The sequence below is a fragment of the Helianthus annuus genome, chromosome 10 (assembly GCF_002127325.2).
Source record: "Helianthus annuus cultivar XRQ/B chromosome 10, HanXRQr2.0-SUNRISE, whole genome shotgun sequence".
Taxonomy (NCBI): Eukaryota; Viridiplantae; Streptophyta; class Magnoliopsida; order Asterales; family Asteraceae; genus Helianthus; species Helianthus annuus.
In genome coordinates, this window is record NC_035442.2 from 161,182,286 (window position 1) to 161,204,925 (window position 22,640).

The 22,640-nt window shown below is 39.8% G+C and overlaps 1 non-coding gene across 1 annotated transcript; it reads left to right on the forward strand.

The window, feature by feature from the left end:
* Positions 1 to 1,155: 1,155 nt before the first annotated feature.
* LOC118483500 lies at positions 1,156 to 1,262 on the forward strand. The gene has a single exon (XR_004870790.1). It is a non-coding gene; the product is annotated as a small nucleolar RNA R71 (small nucleolar RNA).
* The last annotated feature ends 21,378 nt before the right edge of the window (positions 1,263 to 22,640 follow it).

Consider the following 22,640-nt stretch of genomic DNA (forward strand, 5'->3'; position numbering starts at 1 on the left):
GGAATCGTGAAACTTCCGGGATCGATTTTCTTTTGGGGTAGTTTATTGAGTACGAGGGCAGAGCATTCTTCGCCTAAATTAACTAATTGCAAATTTTCAATTTTCTTTTTATGTGTAAGGAAGTCCATCATAAATTTAGAGTATTTGGGCATTTGGGTTAGGACTTCGATAAAAGGAATATTGACATGCAATTGTTTTAACAGACTTTCGAATTTTGCGAACTGCTCATTGGTCTTTTGACGAATTAACCTACCGGGGTACGGAACTCGAGGAGCCTTGGTAGGCTCTGGTGATGGGGGAGAGTTCTTTTCCTGCAGATGTGCTGGCATTGTTTCTTCCGTTGGTGGAGGTACTTCTGCAGGCCCTACGGTGCGGTTTCGTAGTGTGATGAGGTGAACTTGCGCCTTTGGGTTTGTTTCGGTATTGCTAGGTAATGCGCCTTGCGGTCTCTCGGAAAAATTTTGTGCTAGTTGATTTATTTGTTTTTCTATGTTTTGAATGCTAGCTTGTTGATTCCTAAAATTAGATTCTAATTGTAGAAATCTTTCCGAGTTTTTCTTATCAGTGTCAGAGACGAGGCGAGATAAAGTATCTTTGAGCCTTTCTCGTCCACCTTGTTGTTGAGTGAAATTTTGTGACTCATTTCTTGATTGCTGAAAGTTTGTTCGTTGGGTTTGTTGGTTACTACTATTGCCGGTTTCCCTCCAACCAAGGTTTGGGTGGTTTCGCCATCCTTGGTTGTAAGTTCCCGTTGGAGGACCCGACGGCCTAGGTCTATTATCAATGTAGTTTACCATTTCTTGTTGATCGTCTGTTTCTTTCATGCAACTCCAATTTTCATGTGACCCACCACACCCTTCACAAGCCATAACCGAGGCTGTTTTTGTCATTTCTAATTTTTTTATTTTTGAAGAAAGGGCCTCGATTTAGGCTTGTAAAGAGGTGCTTTCGTCAACCTTATGGGCGCCCGGGGCGATAGATTTATTTCCCCGGGGAGTGTGCCATTGAAAATTGGTTTGAGCAATTTCCTCAATCTGATTATATATTTCGTGTGGGCGTCGATTACCTAAAAGTCCCCCGGAGCTAGAATCAAGTGTCTGCCTAGTGTGTGGCAACAATCCATTGTAGAAAGTGGATACTTGTTGCCATATTGCGAGGCCGTGATGGGGACACTTGCGTAATAGCTCCTTGAACCTTTCCCATGTTTCATATAAGGATTCCCCGTCCTCTTGTGAGTATGTATTAATTTCAGCCATTAATTTAGCAGTTTTAGAAGGAGGGAAATACTTATATAGAAACTTTTGGGCTAGTTCATCCCAGGTGTTTACTGATCCAGCTGGGAGGGTGTTGAGCCAAGCTTTCGCTCGGTCTTTTAGCGAGAATGGAAACATACGGAGGCGGATGGCGTCGTTTGATGCTCCATTGATCCGAAAGGTATCACATATTTCTAAGAAATTAGTTATATGTAGATGAGGATCCTCGTCCGCAAGCCCGTGGAAGGTTGCGGAGTTTTGGAGCATTTGTATCAAATGCGGTCGAAGTTCGAAGTTATTGGCTTCGACATTCGGAGCATTGATAGCGGCGCCTAGATTACCTACGGTGGGCCGTAGATAATCCATAAGGGTACGTTGGTCCGCCATTGGGGGTGGATCACCCGAAACCTTCTCTTGGTTTTTGGCTTTTAACCTTTTTCTGAGAAAGCGTTCGGGTTCTTCTAGTGGTTCCTTTATGTCTTTATTGGAACTGGAGCTCATACACTACGTGAGGATGGCGTCGGGTTCCAAGTCCTGCAATAAAAACAAAAAAGAATGTTGGTCAGAAGGTTCACCACGGCCCCGTGTTGAGCGAACACGGCCCCGTGGTCGGAAGTACAGTGATTGTTTTTCAGATCCCAGTTACTGGAAGTTGGACACGGCCCCGTGTTGCACCGGCACGGCCCCGTGGTCAGCCTTCTATAACTTTGAAAAACAAAAACTGCCAGTAACTTTGCTGAGCACGGCCCGTGTCCGACCAGGCACGGCCCCGTGCTGAGCTCTGCAGAAGCTAAAAATCTAAGAAAAATCCTAAAAAATTAAAGAAAAATAAAAAAAATGATTAGGCCGTTGATTCCTACTTTCTTAAAATCCTTGTGTCCCCGGCAGCGGCGCCAAAAACTTGATGCGTGTCAGTGTATATATGTTTTTAATATATAATTAAGCCCCTTTTTACACTTTTAGCCAAGTTTTAAATTTATAAAACACGATATTCACTAACACTAAACACACATATGGGCAAGTGCACCCATCGTGGACGTAGTATAGTGTTGGTAAGATACCGAGGTCGTCCAAGGACACAAGAGCTTTTAATACCGGTTTATCCTCAACGTCTAATCAAATCAAAAAAGGTTAGAAAAATGTTTTAAACTAAGAAAAATAAAAACTAACTAAATGCTGAAAATAAAAATAAAATAAAAAACAGATAGACAAGATGAATCACTTGGATCCGACACGTGTATTAGTATAACCTTTGATTATTTTCGCACTTTTGCACTTGTTTAAGAGATTATCTTAGTTATTGTAGTAGGCCCCTCTTTTGAAGGCGACGTTACCCTCAACCCAGTAGTTTGAGTCAGCAAGGATACAATCCTAAAGGGTCGGATTATTGAAAGATAATGAATTAAGTTATTAATGCAAATTGTGGTAGGCCCCGCTTTTGGCGGTGACGTTACCCTCGGCTAAGTAGTCTGAGTCAGCAGGGATACAGTCCTAAATAGCCGGGTTATAGTATTAATAGTAGTTAACTTATGAGGGGGTCAAAGAGTTTGGATCCCCGCCATCCAATACCTATGGGCATTGAAGGAGATCCTACTAAATTTGACCCAGGTCCCAAGCAGGACCTCTAAACGCTGAACAAGGGCAAGACCCTTACCAAACTGTTCCCTTAACCCCCGACCAGGTAGCCAACATACCTCCATATAGACCGTGGAGATATGAATGGTGAAAATCTTTTATTTTATATAGACAGTAAAATAATGCCAAGACACCACGGACAAACGATAAGGAAAGATCACCTTCAACATAAGTAACTAGTTATTAAAGTCATTAATACAAAACCAAATAAAAAGTGCAAAAGATTAAAAATAAAAAGTATTATACTAAACATTTGTCTTCACCAAGTGATGTAAGAGACTTAGGCAAACATGGCCTTGATTGTCAAGAACTCTTACGATCAATCTTGGATCCCGAGATGACTCACACACTCTACGATGGACAATGGATGATGGTGGTGGATGATGGTGTTATGGTGGTGGTGGGTGGTGGATGAGGTGTGAGAGAGGTGGTGTGCCAAGGGATGAGGGAGAATGAAGCCAAGCTCCTCTATTTATAGGCTGAACAGAAGGCTGGACACGGCCCCGTGTCCGCTGGACACGGCCCCGTGCCCGCCTGACACTCTCTCTCCTCATTAATTGTAATTGCGAATTACAATTAATGCGCCTGCTGTACTTTCACCACGCCCCCGTGCCCGCTGGACACGGCCCCGTGGTGGGCAATGGAAGCTTCTACTGGTTTGTCTTTTCTGCTGCTTCCTGGGCACGCCCCCGTGTTCGCTGGACACGGGGCGTGTTCAGACTCTGTTTCTTCTCCTTTGCCTTGGGAGGTGCCGTTGAGGGTCCGGGCAGTCCACTTTTGTTCCTTTTCTTGTATTTTATGGTAGAATTAGTTGTCTTTTTGCTTCTTTTGTGATTTTGAGCTCATTTCATCCTGAAAATACAAAAGGAAGACAAAAACACTCTTTTTCCAACATTAGTACTTAAAAAGGGTTAGTTTTATGCCTTAATTGATGTGATTTATATGTTGCATTTTACACACATCAATGGCCAAGGTGCAAAACGTATACATCTATCGAGTTTGAGGCGCGCTCCACTCTTGGTTGGTATACCCTTAGGAGTGCTTTTGTGATCCCAATGATGTCAAAGTTGTCTCGGTATGGTTACTTACTTATGGCACATAGGTCAGTGTATTAGCTACACACTGGTTGATCCTTAGATTCGATAAGCATCCTACATACTAGGATTTCAATACCGGTTTACAAATATCACTTAAAACATTTCAATATCGATTTACCGATACGACAGAAAACATTTCATTACCGGTTTACAAACACAACAGTTACATGTATCGGTTTACAAATATAACAGAAAACATTTCATTACTGATGTACAGATACGGCATTTCAAACGCTTTGGGATACTATGATCCCACAAACCGGTTTTCAAATGCAAGATTTTCAAATGTTTTAAGATGCATTTGGTACAAAACAAACAAACTATGAACTCGCCAACTTTATGTTGATTTTTCGCATGTTCTTTCTCAGGTTGCAAAGACAAATTATGGAACGGTTGGAATAGGAGAACCCATGAGGATTCGAGTACCTAGCAGGCGTTCACATTCTAGAAGTCTTAGCTTAAATACTTCTGCTGTGCAATGAAGATACCATTCGGATCACACTCGGCTCTGATGTAATCGATTTATCGGGGTGTGACACAGTTAGTTTTCTCAGTTAAGAGGATGTGAAATGAAAAAAATACCCTTACTATAAAACAAAATAACTTAACCTATTAAATAACTTAACCTTCCTCTTTCTTTCTTCTCTTTTCCCCTGCAACTCTCTGTTTTCCCTCAACCCCCACCCAACTCCGACCACCCAATTCCGACCACCTAAACCCCTATCGTTGCAACTCCGGCCAGCCACCCAACTCTGAGCTCCAAACAGCAGATGTTAGCTCACATGCAACTCAAGTTCAAGACAACTGAGCTACAAGAAGAAGAAGTTCTAATTGCCTATGAATTCCAGGAGGTGATGATACAAAAAAATGGAACGGATTAGGTATGTATGTAGTTTTCTTATTGGGCCCATGAAGATAGAAACCTGTAACAATTTCATGTGCATACATTTTCAAAATACCAGCATATGTATATATAATAATAATCAGACGCGCAGAAGTTGTAGAACACAACAAGAGATTAATGCAATTAACTTGGTAGAACCCTTTTCAACAAGATTGTAAATGTAATGAACCTAATATTTTCTTATTGAATTGAAAACCTAGCTGATCTAATGTACAATTTTCAGCACAACAAAGGTTTCAATTTTTTTACATACCTCAAAAAGAAAAATAGATCCAATAGTTGATATTCTTCAGCAAGATCAAACGTCCTTCGCATGACAGTGTATAAACAAGTCTGCAATGGGTATCGGTACATTCAATGATAAAGCTCTAAATAGAACCCATTGTGCTGGAACAATATAGCAGCATCATGTCTAATATAGTGATGTCTAGGATGCATAACAAAATAACAAATACCAAGAAATGGATCAAAAACTGATAAAATTTAAAATGGATAAAAAAACATTGTGACTTGTATGTGCATTTGATCCTAAAGTATTAAGCAAGATCCGTTTTTATGTTTCAGTGCTTAATCAAACTAGGCCCAATGGATATGTTTGGAGAAATTGGGGTGTTTTTCAACATCCCCCAACCTTTCACAGGTGGTCCGAATTAGCCATCTTCGTTTTAAGCAACTGTTGTAGTCGCTTGATGAAGATAAAGAGAATAATGATCAACTTCAAACAGGTTGTGAATTAGCACTTGCTATGATATATCTCTAGATTGAAACTATAGAACTATTAATGAATCTGAAGTTTTGAACTACTTAAAATGAAGATGCAGTTCTTAAAGTGCCTAATTCTTTTTAAATCTGACATGTTTATTCTCAGTATCTTAAAGAATTAAAGAAGGAGGTGCAAGATGAAATGCCGTTCTTGGCAGAGCTTCTTTTGGACTTGAATATGGAGGTAATTCAGTAAACAAGTGTTCAACACGGTCGATTCATATTTTAGTTCACAGTGCAATTCAGTGTAAATATATTGAGAATGCTAAATATATTTTACATATGTGTAAATACAACAAAGTTACACATGAAGATCTCTCTGATTTTGGCGTTCACGGTTGAATGTTTTGAGCGTCGCGTGAAAGTAACGGCGACATGAGTGGTGGAGGGTGATGAAGAGAAGGAGAGTGATAGTGGAACCCTAGATTGAAGGAGAAAAGAAGCCATTGTTGTTGTTGGAGAATTGCGGGATTGTAGAGAGAGAGTGTGAATTTGGGGATGAAGAGATATAGGGACAGAGAGAGGGTGAGGCGGAGAGAGAGAGAGTGTGTTATGGTGGTGGTGTGGCGGTGGAATGGTGGTGATAGAATGGTGGGAGTTGCAGATAAGGAAGAAATAGAGAAGAAGGGAGATGAGGTGGGGGTGGGGGTGGAGTTGCTCCCACAAGTATATATAATATACTAGGTTGTGGATCCCGTGTGTTACACGGATTGAATAAAGAAAATATCTAACGTAAATAAAGATGATAAATACCATACAAAATTGTTTAAGATCACCCTTAATCAGAAAAATGTCAGTTTCTTTAAAATTTGAAGAAAATCAAAATAAATTAACACAATTTAAGATGCTAATATATCATAGAAAATTATTGCTATTGATCAATATACACATAAGTTAAAACTTACAATTTAGACAACTTGAATTATGAATAATTTGAAATGGAAAACTACACACGATAAATCTGCTAGTACGCCTAAATCTTACTATTAGCTAGAGCATATATTTCATTAATAAGTTTCACTTTGATATCATGTTTTGTTTTTTGTGCAAAGAATAGCATAATTTATTTTTTTAAGTTACCACAAGATTTCTATACTAATGTTTAAGGATTTTATTCCATTTGTTTTTTCTTTAGGTTGCTATATCATTCGACGTTATCGTAACGAATCAAACTAATACCGATCGAAGTTGAATTCATGCCGCATTGTGAGAGGGATTCCATTAATTATAACTTTAAATTATATATTTGTTATTGTTAATAACTAAAAAAACTAAACTCATCCCATAATTTATTCCACTGATCAATTGTAAACTCAACGCTATGTAAATATTATTTACAACAATGAAAAAATAGCTTATATAAATAACTGATCGTAAATAGATTACCACCATAAGTTAAATAGAATTTAGTAACTTTATAAAATTAATTTAAATTCAAAAATATATTTTCATTAATTCTCCAACCTTCTATAGCTATATTCAGCAATAATTTATATTATATATATATATATATATATATATATATATTAAATAATATTAGAATTAATTAAACCCGTGCGAATTAGATCAATATCCTTATATTACATATTAATTAATAATTATAGTTATATTCCGCAATAATTTATATTTATATTATATATGTATATATATTAATAAAATAATATGAGAATTAGATTAGACACATGCGAATTAGATCAATATCCTTATGTTATATACTAATCAATAAAAATATTAGAATTATTAGAAAATATCCTTTATGTAATTATATTATATTAATAATAATTATTATTAATAATAATAATAAAAGACCTATATTAAAGAAGAAATTGTCACATGGTATAAGCTCGTATATTACACGTGTTAAATATAAAAAAAATCTTGATTGGCTATATATTTTGTTTAATTTATAAGTGTTATAAACCGTGTATTACATAGGTTAAATATAAAAATATAAATTATAAACTTTTATATAATCAGTATAACATGGTTAAGGAATATAATAATATTATAATCTTATACATTCATAATTCATAATTTTTATCGCACAGATTGAGGAAATATAAACTCTACTATTATAAAAAATGTGTAATACCATTAATAAACGTAAACTCTAAATGTAACTATATTATAAAGTTAAAATTAATTTATGATTTTAGTTTTAAAACATCTTGTTTTTTAATTTCATATATTATGTATATTTAACGTAACATATTTATAACGATTTCTTTTTTCTCAATTAATTAGACACAATTGAAATTTGTCAAACATAACCCATACTTGACCATGAGTAAGCATACATAATCAAAGATCATTGTTTATCAAAGGGACTTTTAATGAATTAGTGAAAAGCTTTATTAATTTTATTTATAAGAGGTTAAATAAACCATAATTTCCTAATATCATTTTATAATATTAGGAAGATGTTTTAATATATAATATTAATTAAAGTTAGATGGAGAGGTCATAAAAAATAAAATTGAGATAACTTATAGTAAATAGTATAATAATGTAGGATCGTGTGATGACCCAAACGAGTCGTTCAGAGGCTTTCTCCTTGGTTTCAGGTGCGGAATAACAAGAAACTAAGGTAGAAACAGCAGGCAAATCACTTTAACTACTTGTTTTACTGATTTCAAACGTTTACAGCTCAAATCTCGCACCGGCAGAACTTCAGCACGATTTCTACTCAATGTTCAACTCAGATCGCTCATCAGGCTATATATAGAGATTAGGAACCGCTTATTGGACAGGCCCAATAAGCGGTCCAGACAAGTCATAAAAGCGGTCCAAGAAGGCTGTCACTCGAGCGGTTCAGCATTCTTGTCATACGAGCGGTCCAACATGTGTCCGTTCGAGCGGCCCATACACTTGAATGTCCAAATGAGCGATCCAACCACCTAATTTGACTCTATAAGCGGCCCAACATCTAAAACCTATACATTTCACTATTTCTCGTATTTCGAGCCCAGATCTAACGTTCTAAGACATTGACTCGATACAAGACGGAATCAGCAGATGTAGTGCACCAACAGACTCCCCCTCAGATGTTGATGGAGTCGACTATCGAGTCACACCAATGCTGTCTTCAGTTCTTCAGTCTTGATCAGTCTTCGGGCTTCACTCTCTTTATCATTCTATCATTCTAAGACACGAACGAAGATGTAGTCGACAGACAACTGCACCAACAGACTCCCCCTTGAATGTTGACGGAATCTTTAGTGAGAGTCTTTAAACAATCACAACTCTTCAATCTTGTTCGGCCTTCTTCAGGAACTCAGCCTGGAATAATATCTTCTTCAGGAATTCCTTCCTGGAATCACATGCCTGGATCATTCTCTGGCTCTAACTTTCATCAGACTCCCCCAAACATAATGCTGAGATCTCTGTCTGGAAATTGTTATCACCATTGAAATCAACTCCTGGCTTTCTCTGTTTAAGCTCTCCTCTGGTTCTGATGTGTCTCCTGGCTATTCGTAGCAACAGGATCAGAAACCTGCAAAACTCAACCATACTATTACAAACTAATACAATTTGCAATTCAATTTAATGACACAGCAAATCATATAAGAAAAATTATGAAGATCAAACTGTAGGTTACCATTCAACTTATTCATCAAGTTAATGAACCAAATTTGCATTTCAAATCTTCACAATTTAACACTCTCTCTCAAACCACAAGTTCAACATGTTTAGCACTTGAAATGTCAAATATCAGTTCTTCACACTCTGTTGTCGAAAATCTTTTTGTAATTTTCAAATATCTAACAAACAAACAATATTTTTGTACTTTTGCATTAAGAGAAATACAGAAATGAACACTATTTTTGAGAGATTGTGCAAGAGGATCATATCAGTTTTTAGACATATCACTAACACCGTTGATCTTGATTAATCAGCAAATGTTAAAAACAAATTTACTTCTGATTGTCAGTATTGTTGTCCACTTAAACCTCTACACAAATTTTCAATTGATTCAAGATACGTATTTAATGTATTAGCACTTAAACTTATTTGAGTGTCCCACCTCTTGAATATACTCCCGTATCCAGATCCCAATATTCTGATCTACAGGTAAGTATAACTACAAATGATATCTGTATATAAATTAGGGGAAAAATGCGAGAACTGAGGGATCTCAGGTCAGAACTTCCGTTCAGCAGAGAGATATCAGCTTCGACTTAGCAGTGGGTCCCCTTTAGAGGATCTTTTCAGCTACAACAACTGATCATCAATTTTATTGTCTAATCAGCTGAGGGCTTTATGCTATGTTTCAAGCATATTGAAGCAAGTATTAGCCAGGGACTAGGTCAGAACCACCGTTCAGCAGAAGTCCCGGAATAATACCCCAGACATCATTTGAGTACAAGAACCTAGTATTCCAGAATAAGAAACCTTTCAGACGAGATTTCAGGGGTTACCTATATATCCAAGTAGTGTTCCCCACAAAATAAGTAAGTTTGATTTTATGTTTATATCTCGAATACAATTTACTAACTGTGTGAAGCCTACTGACACATCATTAGTAAGACTCGTTTAAAAACAATTTTGTCTTTACAAATCTCTAGCATGCTGTGAAAGTCCACCGATGTACTATCATCTCCTCTTTTTGCAACAAAACTCATTTTCATTTTTCAATTTTTTTAAATTTTTCAAAATTTTAATACTCCCCCTAAAATCAAAATATGTTTCAATTTTGATTTTCCGAGAAAAAAAAATTGAAAACAAACTATACAAGAAACTTGACAACATTATGTGAATTACCTCAATTCACCATTCTCGTGCAAAAACAATCAGAACTCTTCCTCACAACAAACTATTTTCCCATAATGATTTCAAAACACTTAAGTTTGTTTCAATCAAAATGATTTTTCCAGAAAAATTAGTTTGTGTTCCAACCATTTGTAAGTTCAGGGATATCTCTTCATCTTGTTTTCTTCAAACATTTCAAAGATTTATCATTTCCAGTTTTATCATAAACCATCAGTAGAAAATCAAGTACAACTTAATGTCTCTGATTTACCACTTATAAGGCGAAAAATCACCAAAGTGAAATTTCTCAAAAAATGTGCCGATTCATGATCCACGATACCATCTTGGGATGTCCGGCAAGTCAGGTTTTTCTATTTAAACAATTTCACCCAAGCCTGACTGCCCTTGGGTGATTTTGAATTCTTGCTCAACAATGGTGGAAAGTTTTTCTCATCCATTGTTAAACTAGAATTCTCAACTTTTACCTTAACCAATGGCTCCTCTGGTTTTACCATACCAGAATCATTGCCTGCAGGTGGCTTGTCCGACTTTGATCTGTCAGATTCATCGCCGACCTTTTCCTTCTTCTTCTCCTCTTTTGTCCTCAGATTTGTATCTGATGAATTCTTTTTGCTCAACTTTGCAGATGAAGGAGTAGATTCATCAGAACTATTAATCTGTTTGTCCTGTGAACCCGAGGACAATATCTTCTCGAGATACTCTCTCGCCTTTTTCCTCTTTTTCCTCAGTCTGTCTTTCTGCCCCTGCGAAAGCTTCACTTTCGTTTCTTGAGTTGACTGTTCTTGAACTTTAGGTTTCAAAACCTTCTGTTCCTGGGGCTTGACTTTGACTGGAATCTTTGCCGTTTTCGGAGAATTAACCCTCAATCTTTCATTTGATTTCCTTGGGCAATCTCTGGCAATGTGACCTTTGATGTTGCAATTAAAACACCTCCTGGTCTCATAGCTCCAATACCGGCAGTTAACAGCAATGTGTCCATGATAGCCGCAGCTGTAGCACACTCTGTTATCGTACCTATCACCATTTTTAGTCCAAACGCTCAGATCAAAGCATTGTTTGGCTTGGTGATATTCCTTCCTCAACTTTGCTGAATTTGACTTTGAAGCACTGTGATCTGTCCTGCACCCAACAATTTTTGAATTTTCATTTTTTAAGTCTTTTGATTTCTGATTGTGATTGGATGATTTAACTGATGAGTTTTTTCCTTCATTTTTAAATTTTTGTTTCTGTTTTACAATCTTCTTCACAGGTTTCTGCTTAGAGCATTCTCCCTTTTCAGTCGAGTGTAAAACAGTTTTCTGAAATTTTTCTTTTAATTTCAAAAATTTCTCCTTTTTCTTAATTTCAGCATCAGATTCTGTCTCAGACTCATCTGCTGAATAAAATTCCTCATTTTCATCATCAGTTTTCTCATCACAATCTTCAACTTTTTCACTTATCGGTATAGAATTGATTGGTTTTGGACAGGGAAAATTCAAACCGTCAGATTTAGTCACAAAACCTTTCAATTTCTTCTCAAGTTCATCAATTTTGTTCCTCGAATTCTCAGCTTCACTTTCAAGCTGAGATATTCTCTCAAAATGAGACTTGATTGTTTTCTCATTCTCAATCTTCAAATTTTCAAGAACAGATTTTTCATCCATCAAAACTTTTATCTGTTCCTGAAATTTTGATTCATTCGCTTTCAGGTTTTTGTTTTCTAACTTGATCCAGAAATCTTCATCTTCTGATGATTTCTGTTTGCTTTCAAGCTCTTTTTCCAACTTTTTAATTTTCACTTGAGCGTACTCACCTTCTTTTTCAAGTTTGATAATTTTCTGAAGATGGGAATTTATCACTTTCTGTTTTTCAATGTTGTTTTTACTAAACACATTTCTCCCATCTTCAATAATTTTCATTTGATTTTGAAAATCTTTCTCCATTTTTGATTTTTCAATTTCACAATTTTTAACCTTTTCTTCAAACTTCTGACTTTTCAACATCAAACTGTTAAAATTACTTAACACTTTGTTGTTTTCAACTTTCAGTTTCTCACAGATACCCTGAACCATAAGAATCTGTTTTTCAGCAGCATGCTTCTCGTGTTTCAACTTTTTGACTTCAGATGCCAAACTTTCTGTGTCTCTCATGAGTTTGTCATTGTTTGTCTTCAAGTTGTCACATTTAGAGCATCCTAACGTAGAACTTAAAGATCCAGACTTTACAGATTCTCTGATTTCTGAAGCTTCCTCTTTCCTTTCATTGTTAATTTTCATCTGTTCTTCAACTTTTCCAATGAGTTGACTAATTGTGTGACAACCCTCACCAAACCAGGTATCCGTACGACTTAATTAACTATTAATTGTTGCCTAATTACTGTGCTTAACTGAGATTTATGATAAACTGCTACTTGATTTTTGATACTTGTACATATCTGCATCATACTTTGATTTTTCCGTCACTACATTATTTACTTACTGAACTCTAGTGACAAACATGATGCACAAAAGCACAGTAGCATTTGAACGGATAACCTATTTGACATGCTGATATAGCCAGCATCAGGCAGACACTGCCTCTAAAGGCCTGTATGAGCCAGAAATATTTTACTGCACCCATAGTGTGTGTAAGGATACAAGGGTTGTATAATTGCGTCTCTAGGAATAAGATATAGAGATTTGGATGTGCCTAAAACGTACTTAAAGCACAAAACACAGCACTTTTATTTACATACTAGCTTCTAGCTAACTAATAAAGTGCCAAAACATGAGGAATTATTCCTGACACTTTGCAGAATAAATTGTGTCGCTAAAAATATTATTTACAACGCTTAAAGGATTACTTAAGCACTTTAACAGATTACTATCCGACCGAATAACCGGACTATACCCGGAACATAAAAATATTGCCAGAAATATTATTGGTATTTTTCTGAGCCAGTTAGGGTCCCTGATTACCCTAACACCCGCTTTATAACGCATTAAACAACTAACGGGGTTAATCCCTAAAGTTAACCGACTTAACCAAACTAAACTCTAACTGAACAATCGAGATCGAACCGGATGGCATTCCCCCTCAATGGAATCGGCCAACTAGGTGGGACCAAGGGAGTACAACTTTGAATATTATATTAGATTTCGTGGATATCTAGACGACTTGAAACCGTTGGACGATAGCACTAAATTTCTCTATAAATACACACACACACCACACAAACTCACACACACCAACACCCACACTTTCTCTCCCTCTTGCCCCCTCCCTCTCGGCCGAACATACCCACCACCATCCACCATACTTTCGGTTCGTGTCTTGCCATTCCGAGCATATACTAGTGTCGGGGATCACGTACGAGGAAGCTTGAAGCAAGCGGAAGCTAAAGGACCACGTTCATTTGCTTTTATCCACGCCGTTTTCGCCAAAGATCTTCCCTAGCCCCGAGCTAGAGGTATAACATTTAAAACTTGTTCTTGAACGTATCTAAAGTGGTTAAAAGGATTTTTAACAGTTAAAAGTCGGTAACCCATCTTTTGAATCTAAAAAGTCTACAAAAACTCGAATATCGTTGGTTAAAAGCATATAACGCGTGTAAAAGTTGTAGTATTTGAATATGTTGATTGTTGAGGCCCGATCTACGTTGTGGTGGCTCTTATCATCGTTTAACCCGACTTTGTTAAGATCCCGAATCTTGACATACACTTGTTTCTTTTGTACAAGGGTTAAAAGGTGAAACTCCACCACACAGGAAACATGAACTTGTGTAAAAGTGTTTTGACATGTAAAATGGTATTTAAAACGAGCCGATCTACGTATGTATAAGTGGTACATTCGTAGAACCAAGTGTCGAGAAAATCATGTTTTATATAAGTTGCATAACATGATAACAAATATGATTTTTACAAACTACAAGTGTATAAACACTTGTGAAACGAAAGGTCCGACAAAATAACAATTTTTATAAAAATTGTCGGGAAGTTGTAAAGAATGATTTGTTCCAAAAACGGGGTTTTTGCAAGACTAAACTATTTTATACATAGATCCACTAAATATAACGAGATCTACGCAATAGTTTTAGAAAAACTACAAGTTCATGTAATAATGCGATTTTACATACTAGTCTACAAGTTTGAAGTGTTGAAACTTGTTTAATGTGTTGGAAATTGATTTGGTTGATTTGAAGAATTGTTGAAATGATTTTGTAAAAGAAAATGATACTCTTGAAAGCGTGGCCACCTCCAGTTACAGGGGAAACTCTGGCGAAATTTTCTAAAAATATAACACTTAGAATTATTTACAAGTGTTAGAATTATTTTTGAAATGTTTTCAAAATATATTTCGCCATGACTTTATTTATTAAATAATCGGAGGTGGGATTTTCACAAAAACTAAACGTGATAAATATTTATTCGATAAATATATTTTTCATCACACTGTTTATGATTATTTTGTGAAAATATATAAATATTATTTTTAGAGTAAAAATAATATTTACAAACTTTGTCGAACCCAAAATAATACCAACGCCTTTACGACAAACATATAAGTTACAATGGTAATTACTATTACCACTTAATCGTCAAAACGTAACTTACGCTTTATACGGAAATATTCACGAATGCGTATCTTGTCAACGTATTATTTTGGAAAGTATTATGTAAAGAGAAAATATATTATTTTTGAGAAAAATAATTACATTTTGAGATGAGAAATAAAATATATTAAGTGAGACTTAATATTATAAACACGCATGTATTAATTCCCCCATCCTTGGGAAGGAGATTAACTACCAAGTATATACGCGGAACGGTTGTCTAACTGTTTCCCGAAAATGTAAACTATGAAGCTAAAGCACGGCCATCCGTCTAATAGAATTAGCACATGTAGGTCGTTGCGCAGCAGTTGGATATTTGGATTACTTGGTATTGTGACGCACTCACTGTGAGTTCATGTCCCCCTTTTCTCTTAACTGTTTTCAGTTTTATAAACTGCGGGGGTGAAATACATGTTACAATGATTATGAATATGTTTACACATGGTATGGTTAGCGTAAGGAGGTTTGTTACTCAGATCATGTGAGTGGGTAGGCACAACTTGAGGCCATTAATCCTCGTAGTAGGACCGAGGGACAGGAGCGGTAGATCTATCTGGGTGTAGCGAGCCCAGCCCCAGGTCCAGCATAATGGACCTCGGGGTGACTTAGTGCCCGACGCATAAATCCGCTAGGTTTGAGTCATCCCTACTTGCACTTCACACATATCAATGGCCTTGCAAACCATTGGTGATCTCTTTTTCCTTATTTGCTACATACCAGGTTTTTGATAAAGATAAAGGTTTGTTTACGCACTTTCGCATGAACTCGCTCAACATTATTGTTGATTTTTCAACTTACATGTATTTCAGGAAATTAACGATCTGGCGCGGTATGGCTTGTTTTCCGCTGCATTAGGCCCGAGGTCATCCAGGGTTCGAGGCTTGTGACTCTTTCCTGGACAAGTCACAGTCCTTGAATCATGTTTACTTTAAGTTTGCATTTGTAATGTTTAGACAAGGTTGTGGTTGTTGGGTGTTAACCCGTTAAGACAATGTTTAATATTTTTATTATCAATGGATGATCTTGCATATTTTAATTCATATAGCTTGTTATGATTAAGCTATGGTATTAAGAAGTCACACCAAATTAACCACGCTTCCGCAAAGCCAGGGTGTGACAGCTTGGTATCAGAGCTCTGATCATAGCGAACTAGGATTCTTTCTCGAGTCTAGACTATGATCACTAGGGCTCTCACGAAAACATTTTTACTGCATACCACTTAAGTCCAGATCCAAAACCTTTTTATAAACAAATGTTGAGCATATTTTATTTATTATTTTTTTTAGGCTCAGTCTGGGAGGCTGAGGCTCGGTCTGGGAGACTGAGGCTCGGTCTGGGAGGCCGAGGCTCGATCTAATGGATCGAGGTAGTTGGCTAGTGGGACTAGGGAGTCAGTCTGGGAGGCTGGGAGAATTTGCTAGTGGGAGTAGGGAGTCAGTCTGGGAGGCTGGGAGAATTTGCTAGTGGGACTAGGGAGTCAGTCTGGGAGGCTGGGAAAGTTGGCTAGTGGGACTAGGAAGGACAGTCTGGGAGGCTGGGAGGCTAGTGGGACTAGGAGGATTATGTGATTATTACTTGGTAACTTGTGTGATTACCTGATTATTTGTGCATACTTGTGATTGTGTTACAGACACATGGATACATCAGGCACCGGAGACTCAGATACCACTGGACCTCTACCCATAGTGTCGGATGACATTGTGTCATCGGAGCGTGAGGTGCATACCTCAGACTACACGAGCACGGATGATGATGACTTCCAGCCGTTCGCTCTACCCGACGGCATTGATGAGCATACTGATGACTCCTTGCCCTTCGCTTTACCCGAGGGTGCCTATGAGCCTATTGATGGCGATCCTGCTGAGTATCTTCCCCTTGTTGTGATTCCAGCTCCGATTCCTCTTGCTTCTTACCCAGCACACGAGCTATTACTAGACGCCGAGGCTGACGGCGACATTGATCTCTACGAGGACGAGCCTTTTGAGGACGAGGTTCCTGATGCAGCCCCTTTACCCGCTGGCGGTCTCTTGATGATTGCTGATGCCCCAGCTGGAGACTCGCCCGTCCACTCACCAGTCCCAGACTCCTTTGAGTCTGTGGCTTCTGCTCCGTCTCACGAGGTGAGCATTCAGCATTTTGTTCATGACTCGGACCCTGATCAGGCATCTTCTGCCGCCCCCATTCCGAGCTTTGTGTTTGAGCACGACGATATTGAGGATTCCGATCCCGTTTTTCCTCCAGGATTTGATCCTGACCGCGACATTGAGTATATTCCTATGGACCATCATATGGAGGACCCTGTTGATCCCGTCGATCCTATCGATCCCTTTGATCCAGAGTTTGATTTTGACATGGCTTTTGACGACCCGGAGCCTGCCGTAGCCCCAGAGCAGGCAGCTGCTTTCGATCCTGTGCATGAGCATGACTTGGTACATGCTGACATTCCTGTCGAGCCCGTTTTGGCTGACCCGACTGTTGGCGATCTTCCTGTTGATGATGTCCCTTTGTTAGTTGCTGATCATGCTGTTGATCCTTTTGTTGACCCACCTTTGATTGCTGACGTCCCTGTTGACCATCATATTGATCATGTTGGTCCTGTCATTGCTCCTTTTGATCCTGTACCCATTGAGCCTGAGCACGCTCTATTTGCAGAGCATATGGATCCACCCGATGAGGAGGCTCAGCACGGTTGGATACCGGCTGACGAGGATGTTCCACCGCTTCCACCACATCACACTGAGGCATATCATACTGATTTTTCATTTCAGATCCCACCGTTTGTACCTCCAGCAGGGCCTGGAGAGGGCTCTTCAGCCCACCCCTTTGGGCACATCCCGATGCCTATGCCCTTCATGCCTCAGATGACACCTGTTCCATCTTCTGTTCATGTAGCACCATTCGATCCCACCAGCATGCCACTGCTTTGGTCATCTTCCTCACCGATGCCACCCACTGATCCATATCATCCATTCCATATGGGACATACCATTGAGGACGTCTTGATGTCCTTTGTCCATCAGCATGATTCCCATACGCAGCGACTCCAGGAGCTCGAGAGAGCTCAGTTATCACTAGGTCCATATCTTGGTCAGACATCTTCATCTTTTCAGCCTTTTCGATCATTACCTCCTGACTACGCTGCCCGACTTACGACCTTGGAGCAGCAGATTGCATCTGTTATTCGCACTCAGCAGGCGATGGAGGAGGATTGGCTTCATTTACGCCGCTTACTTTACGCTCACTTTCCCCCTCCTCCACCCCCATCCGCATAGGGCTCATTGGTGCCATAGTGGTAGACGATGGTGAGACGACCGCGATTGTGACTGCACAGCCTTTTGGAGACCATCTGACGATACTGATTTTTGTTGATATTTGTTGATGTACTGGATGTATGTGACACTGATGTGATATTGTTTTTGACGGGGGTGATGTAGCCCCTATTTGATTTGTGATTGTACGATACAGTGACGTACTGATACCCTTACCACATTATGGTCTCGATATATATAACAATCGCCGTATTCTCACCATATCTGATTCACTTGATTGCTTATTTATGTTTTGGGACATGGGATGTTGTATGTATGATATTTGCAACATGGGATGTTGGGACATGGGATGTTGTATGTATGATATTGGCAACATGGGATGTTGGGACATGGGATGTTGTGTGTATGATATTTGTGACATGGGATGTTGGGACGTGGGATGTTGTGTGTGATATATTGATAACATGAGATGTTATATGCTATTACTATTACTATATACGTATGATTATTATGGCCTAATCGACGTACGCATCTTTAGAAGATGGCACCAAGACGTCAACCACAGCCGATGCCTACTACTCCCGAAGAACTACAGCAAGTTATTGCTGCCGCCATTGCTCAATATGCTGCCTCGCAAGGAGGACCAAGTGGAAGTAGCTCGAACATCAACGGCAACCAAAATCCTCCTCATGGGTGCACCTACAAACAATTCTTGGACTGTAAGCCCATAAACTTCGACGGCACCGGTGGTGCTGTTGCTTTCGTCCGCTGGGCAGAGAAAACCGAGTCCATACTTCGCATGAGCAAATGCGCGCTAGATCAACAAGTCACCTACATCTCAGGGCTATTTGTGGATGGAGCCCTACCCTGGTGGAATCTACAGGTCCAGACCCTTGGCGAAGCCGCAGCTTACGCACTGACGTGGACTGAGTTGAAAGAGCTTATGCGCAAGAAGTACTATTCTCGCGCGGAAATTCAGAGGTTAGAGACCGAATTCTGGCACCTAAAGATGGAAGGTTCCAAGATAGCTGAGTATGTCCAGAGGTTCCACGATTTGTCGCACGTGGTACCCTACATGGTTACACCGGAGTTCAAGAGGATTGAACGCTTCATCTGGGGATTGGCTCCTCAGATAATCAGCATGGTGACTTCTTCCAAACCTGCAACCATCACAGAAGCCATTGATCTGAGTGTGGCTCTCACCGAAGAGGCGATTCGGTTGAACAAGTTTGATGGGGTTGAGCCCAAGAAGAAAGAGACTCATGTGGAGTCATCTGGTGGTAATAAGCGAAAGTTTTCGAGTTTCAAGCAGAGCACCGGGATGGTGGTTAAGAAGGGAGAATCGAGTGCGCCAGCTCAGGATTCAGCTGGTGGTAGAAAGAAAGGGAAGGGATACATGGGTGCACACCCCAAGTGCAACTCATGCCAAAAACATCACTCTGGTCGTTGCAGCCTGAGAGTTTGTGAATCATGTGGGAAGACTGGTCATACGAAGGATTTCTGTTGGGCTAATGCTGGCCGGGGAGGCCAAGGAGGAAATGGGAATAGGAACAACCGTGGTGGTGCTGGGAACCGCCCACAAGGTAACCTGGGAGGTGATGGAAACCGAGCCAACAATGCTAACCAAACAGGCGCCATGAATCAGAACCAGGGAAACCATCAAGTTGGAAACAATGGTGGAAACGGGCAGAGGCCCGGATGTTTCAATTGTGGAGATCAAGGGCATTTCAAGAGGAATTGCCCAGAGTTAAACCAGGCACGCGGAAGAGTGTTTAACATGGAAGCCAGGGAAGCGCGCCAGGATCCCAACGTTGTCACTGGTACGTTCCCTGTAAACCAACGCTATGCATCCGTTTTGTTTGATACTGGTGCCGATTATAGCTTCGTATCGTTAGAATTTAAGAACATGCTTGGTTTAGCCGCTAGTAAGTTAGATATTCCATACTCGATTGAATTAGCGAATGGGAAGTTAGTAGAAGCTAACGAGGTGATTCGAGGTTGTGTAATCGAGCTGGGAGAGCGTGAGTTTGCTCTCGATCTATTACCAGTCCAGTTGGGAAGCTTCGACGTGGTAGTAGGGATGGATTGGTTATCGAGTAATAAAGCGGAGATAGTTTGTCACGAGAAGATTATTCGTATCCCGACCGATGATGGTGAGACCATTGTTGTTCATGGGGAGAAGCGTGAGACGCCGTTAAGGATGATTAGCTGCCTGAAAGAAAGGAAGTGTTTGAAGAAAGGATGTGTTGCTTTTCTAGCACACATTGTGGATAAGAAGGCTGCTGAGCCAAAGATCGAAGACATCCCTGTCGTGAGGGAGTACCCAGAAGTCTTTCCAGAAGACTTGCCTGGCTTGCCACCTCAAAGACAAGTGGAGTTTCGCATCGACTTAGTTCCAGGCGCCGCGCCTGTGGCTAAGGCACCTTACAGACTTGCTCCGTCTGAGATGCAGGAACTGTCGACACAACTTCAAGAGTTGTTAGACAAGGGTTTTATCCGACCAAGCTTCTCGCCTTGGGGAGCTCCAGTTTTGTTTGTGAAGAAGAAGGACGGTAGTTTCGGATGTGTATTGACTACAGAGAGTTGAACAAGCTGACGATCAAGAATAGGTATCCCCTGCCAAGAATCGATGATCTGTTCGACCAACTTCAAGGTTCAAGCTTCTATTCAAAGATCGATCTTCGATCCGGATACCATCAGCTACGGATATAGGAGGAGAGTATCCCGAAGACAGCTTTCAGAACTCGATATGGACACTACGAGTTTCTGGTTATGCCGTTTGGTTTGACAAACGCACCTGCAGTGTTCATGGATTTGATGAATCGAGTTTGTAAGCCGTACTTGGATAAGTTCGTGATTGTATTCATCGACGACATCTTGATTTATTCGAAGACAAAGGCTGAGCACGAGCAACATCTTAGAGCCATTCTGGAGCTGCTAAAGAAGGAACAATTGTACGCCAAGTTCTCTAAGTGTGAGTTTTGGCTACGTGAGGTGCAATTCCTTGGGCATGTGGTGAATGGAGATGGAATCCACATGGATCCCACCAAGATCGAGGCGATCAAAGACTGGGAAACGCCAAAGACGCCAACCGAGATTCGGCAATTCTTGGGTTTGGCTGGCTATTATCGAAGGTTCATCGAGAACTTTTCAAAGATCGCTCAACCGTTGACACTCCTCACGCAAAAGGATAAGAAGTTTGATTGGGGAATCAAACAGGATGAGGCGTTTCAGATATTGAAGGATAAGCTTTGTAACGCGCCAATCTTAGCTCTACCAGAAGGAACCGACGATTTTGTGGTATACTGTGACGCATCGCGTCAAGGATTGGGTTGTGTGTTGATGCAACGCCAAAAGGTTATCGCCTACGCATCACGCCAACTGAAGGTGCATGAAAAGAACTATACCACTCATGATCTGGAGCTAGGCGCAGTGGTTTTTGCTTTGAAAATCTGGAGACACTACCTTTACGGTACGAAGTGTACAATCTTTACAGATCACAAGAGCCTCCAACATATATTCAACCAGAAGGAGTTGAATATTAGGCAAAGGCGATGGGTCGAGTTGTTGAACGATTACGACTGCGAGATCAAGTATCATCCAGGGAAGGCGAATGTGGTCGCTGATACCCTAAGTCGTAAAGAGAGAATCAAGCCCATAAGGGTTAGGGCTATGGAGATGATAATTCAAACCGACCTTTCCTCGCGCGTTCGTGCAGCACAGAAGGAAGCTCTCAAGGAGGGAAACCTTGAGGCAGAATATCTCCGTGGGATGGAGAAGATGTTGGTGCCAAACAGGGAAGGAACATTGTGTTTTGGGAAAAGGATTTGGGTTCCTCTATTTGGTGGTTTAAGAGAGGTTATCTTTGAAGAAGCTCACAAGTCACGGTACTCTATCCACCCTGGAGCGGATAAGATGTACCAGGATCTTAAAGATTATTACTGGTGGCCTAGGATGAAGGGCGATGTTGCTATTTACGTGAGCAAATGCTTAACTTGCGCCAAAGTTAAGGCGGAATACCAGAAGCCTTCGGGACTTCTGCAACAACCAAAAATTCCCCAGTGGAAGTGGGAAGAAATCTCCATGGATTTTATTACGAAGTTGCCAAGAACGCCAAAAGGCCATGACACTATCTGGGTGATAGTGGATCGCTTAACGAAGTCAGCACACTTCTTACCTATCCGCGAGAAGGATCATACAAGCAAATTGGCCGAAATCTATATGAGAGAGATTGTTACACGCCATGGAGTACCTCTCTCAATTATTTCTGATAGAGACGGGAGGTTCGTATCGAGGATATGGCAATCCTTCCAGGAAGCTTTTGGCTCAAAGCTGAATATGAGCACTGTCTTTCACCCGCAGACCGACGGCCAAAGTGAG